At 39.0% G+C, this 4,498-nt stretch overlaps 1 protein-coding gene across 1 annotated transcript in view; it reads right to left on the minus strand.

The window, feature by feature from the left end:
- Positions 1–3,930, minus strand: part of dgkaa (diacylglycerol kinase, alpha a) — a 35,042-nt gene extending 31,112 nt beyond the window's left edge. Inside the window, exon 1 of the mRNA XM_007553613.2 lies at positions 3,702–3,930. The gene's annotated coding sequence lies outside the window, so the exon portion shown is untranslated. The remainder of the gene's footprint in view (positions 1–3,701) is intronic.
- Positions 3,931–4,498: the final 568 nt, after the last annotated feature.

Here is a 4,498-nt window from a genome sequence, read left to right on the forward strand (position 1 = left end):
ATGTTTCTGAAATTCCAAGCAAAAATTTAGTATATTTATTAGCAGAAAATAAGAAATGGTCAAAATAACAAAAGAGATGCAGAGCTTTCAGACCTTAAATAATGCAAAGAAAACAAGTTGAAATTAATTTAGAAACGATACTAATGTTTTAACTCGGAAACCAATATCTGGAGGAAAAACCAGGAAGTTTTCAATGGGGTTCAGTGCAGTGGGCTCTTTGTTTTTACCAGAGCTGCATATATAAATCTCCGTTTTGTAATAACTCAAATACTCACAGAAAAGTATTTTAATACTGCATAGTGAGAGCTAAGCATAATCTATTAAAACAAGGCTTCCCCTTGTCTGTTTCTGCTTGGTGTTATCTGAGGAATTCAATGTTATGCAAACTACAAGCTCAACCCAGGAGAAACACCAGTTAAAGTGGAACCCCACATAAATAGACTCTAAATCAGACCAAAACAGAAAAAAAGAAAAGAGAGAAGCGACATTCACGGCAGTATGAATCACAGATTCTTGGAAAATGTAGGCGAGGCTTCGCTCACTCTCCCAGATTCAGAGTGAGGACTGCCCATCACTCTGAGTTCAGACTTGAATGTGACTTATATAATAGCTTTTTTTTGTGGAGGCAGCCTTGTAGAACGGCAATCCGCTCTCAGACAGAGTGAGAGAAAAAAGTAAAACCTGACCAGACTTGAGAGGTAACATGCTGTCATACAACCACAGACGCTTTTCTTTTTTTTTTTTTTCTTTTGTGGTGGTCTTAACTGGTTCGCCCACGAATTCACTAACAGAAACTGAAACATTAAATGTCTTTTTAATTAATCAGAAATGGAATCACACGGTTTCCTCTAACACATCAGTAAAAAACAAAGACTTTCACAAAAACAGTTTTAAAAAATGACATTAAAGAACAGCATATTAAATAATAATAAAACAAAACCTTTTCACTCATGGTGCTGTGAGAACAGGGCCGAAGTTAGGAGAATATGAGGCCCTGGGCTGGAGTCAGTTTGGTTCCCAACCCCATAAATTCCCCTTACTCGTCCAATTTAAGGTAATTTCAGGGTTTCCCCAGGTGGATTATAAGCCTTGCGGGCATCCAGGCTGATAAAGCATTGTTTATTTATTATAACTTTTTATACACCAGTAACAGTGATAGCGAAGAGGTTAAAGAGTCTCTTTGGTGAAATGGTTGGAAGAACAATGGCAACACAGAACGGTGAGTATGTGACACATAGAAACTGAGACCTCTGCTTGCTTTTACCGGTTAACACGCTAACAACTTCAGCAAATAAAGTTACAAGTCAAAAAATGTATATTTACCTGCTTTTTGCCTCATGTTTAGGTATTATTAAAAATGTCATAATAAATACATATTTTCAAAATTTCTATCAACTTCAACCCTGATATTGATAATTATGTAGGATTTCTCCTACATAATTAGGAGAAATCCTAATTATTTCCGATACAACGGATTCTATGTTCCGATACAACGTTTTCACTTCCGATACAGATCCGATAGTAACCTGCATTCTGGCTGATACCGATATTGACCCGATAACGATATCAGCACGATTCATACACACATTTATTACATATTTTATAGTGTGAAATGCTAGAAACGTTTTGACTAAGTGGTATTACTCAACACAACAAGCGAAATCCTGGGGCGGACTAATTGCTGGAATGGAGTGATTCATGTGACGTCACACTTCCAGGAACTCTGTAGCTGACCGCCATCTTGGTAGGTATCTGTAATTATCCGTCATGACATTTGCTATGTAGTTGCTATGGCAACAACAAACAAGCCACGTTTTCTGTCGGGTCGATGCCGACAAAAGAGATTTTGTTGATATTCTCTTGCACATTTGTCAAGAGTGTCAGTATATTTTCTTTTTGTTGCGCTTGCCTACCAAGATGGCGGTTCAGTGGCGCGGATCATTTCTGGTTCAGACCATGTATTAGAGGCAATCCGATACTTATTTTTTTGGATGATATGAGACCAATTTCCAACATCACCCCTACTGGAGGGCTCCATGGTTTTCAGAAAAAGATTCTTAATGGAAAACAAAATAAAACAGACCAGCAGCCTTTCCTGAAATTTCTTCATTCATGCAAATAAACGACCCCAAAAGTTTTCACAGCTAATCTGGGCCTGTTTGTGCAGCTAACCCTGTCACGACGATAAATTGTCCCAAATATTATTGAAATAAACCATAACGTTGTTGTTTTGAGACCATTTTCAAGTAATATGTTGATAATGGCATAATTTTGCAAGTTCAACCTCTCAATAATCAAAAAGCTTTTATTTTGTAAAGAACATGAAATACTGTGACTGAGAGATGTTGTAAATATTCAACATAAAAAAACTACAGAAACCTTAAATAAAATTGGATTTTGATGTTTCTACAAGCAAAATATTAAATAACAAAATGGACAATAGTGAGCTACTTTTAATTTATCATGTGATTAATTGATTTATTGTGCAGTCACTGAAATTTTAACTTCCCTTTTAAGTTCTGTTATAACTTCACAATTTTATGTATAGAAACTCAAAACTATTAACCACCTATTAATGTAGAAAAATAAATCATTCAAACTTTAAGGCCCCCCCCACCCTAAAGAAGAAAACGTGTAGCCCTGGGCTACCGCCACAATAAGCCCTTTATAAAATCTGAATGCCAAATTAATTATCATTAAATGATGCATAATTTGGGCTGTATGGTGACATAATAAAGGAAGTGAGTAATGAATATATGATATATTTATAGAGAAGTGAAATAATTCACGCACATAGCAACCATCGATGTCATTTCTCAGATCGTACCAGTTTCACATCTCTAAACATTTACAAGGGAACAGATCACAAAATTTGGTTTTACAGGTAATTCACCTCAAATGTGGCCATACACAACATCACGGCTGACGTAACGAAAAGCTGTTAAACTCCCAGTCCTTAAAACTTCTGGATGTCAGCAACAAAACCTTTTTCAGTCAGTGCAAAGACTGGAAGTTACACTCACCATTTACTGTCAAAAGACACTGAAAAGGGAGCTCTGAGTAAACAATGAGCTCTCAGAGGTGGCAGTAACTACCAACGCCCGCTTACCACCAACTATGAAGGATTTGCTGTCACATTTCTGACAAATGCCCACCACCTGCACCTCCACCTCCCCCTGGGTTGTTTCATGTGTGTTTTGGTTGAGGTTGCAGTGTTGCAGCTTGTACAGCAACATAACCTGCAACACACATTGCCACGCATGAGGGTCACTCTGATAAGATCCTATCACATGGGAAAAATGACCTGTTTGCTTAGTGGGCTGTCAGACTGTAAATCATGCAGACAGTTTTCAGAAAAGCACCTACAGTTGAGTCCCAGAGAAATCAGACATCTTGGTGCACCAAATGTAATTCAAGTAGACGTGACAGCCTGCAAAAGGAACTGAAATAATGTCCTTAGATGAGGCAGAGCGCAGAGCATTCATATACAGTCTGTCTGCTCTGATGCTTCTGCTTAAGTATTCCGCTGTCACAACATGATCCTGTGCAGAACTCGCTGGATTTATAACGCAAACCTCGTTTTTTTTTTCGGCTGGAATAATCCCGCTGTGTGCTGCTGGCGCTGATCTGCCGCTAAAACGCGCAGCGAAACTTCAATCATTGCGAGTCCGGACGTGTACTGTCGGTAGCGGGTCGTTTACCTTTCTGTCGACGCTCCGTTGTTTTTGAGCTCGTCGTGGTGCAGCCCTACAGCCGGGTACAAATCCTGGGATTTTTTAATTTATCTTTAATTTTTTTATTATTATTTATTTTCTGCTTTCTTTCCGGCGAGGAGCAGAGCGGCCAGCCAACTTCAAACGGAGGCGGTGAAAGCGGTGAAGTAGTGCAGGGCAGAGAGTGAGTGAGAATATCCCTCCATAAGCACCGCCTCGGCTGCTCCCTGCGTGCACACCCCTCCTCATGAACCGATACATACACACACACACACCCACCCCTACACGCATACACACACACACACACACACAGGCGCTGTGGAGCCGTCAAGTAATGCTCGTTAAAATAATCATTACCATTAGAATCACTTAAAGGAAATCAATGCAGGAAACACTTAATGCTTTTAGTGTGGAAAACAACAACATATATGTGCAAATAGCTGGTTTATTTTTTGCCTACACAAATTTTCGAGGTCACAATTAGGGTTGACACAATTCATTGAATATATCGCATAAATTGATTATTATAAGTTATTCATCGCTTAATTTAATAATTTATTAATTGTTAACTGGAAACTCAATTTCCAAAAAAAAACAAAAAAACATATCAACTTCCTAAAATAATGGCCTAAATTTTTATTTATTTATTTTTGCCAAAAGTGATTTGTGTGTGTGTGTGTGGGGGGGTGTGTGTGTGTGTGTGTGTGTGTGTGTGTGTGTGTGTGTGGGTGTGTGTGTGTGTGGGTTTGTGCGTGGGGGGGGGCGCGCGCGGGGGGCGCGGGTGG

Source organism: Poecilia formosa, unplaced genomic scaffold, assembly GCF_000485575.1.
Source record: "Poecilia formosa unplaced genomic scaffold, Poecilia_formosa-5.1.2 Scaffold57, whole genome shotgun sequence".
Taxonomy (NCBI): domain Eukaryota; kingdom Metazoa; phylum Chordata; class Actinopteri; order Cyprinodontiformes; family Poeciliidae; genus Poecilia; species Poecilia formosa.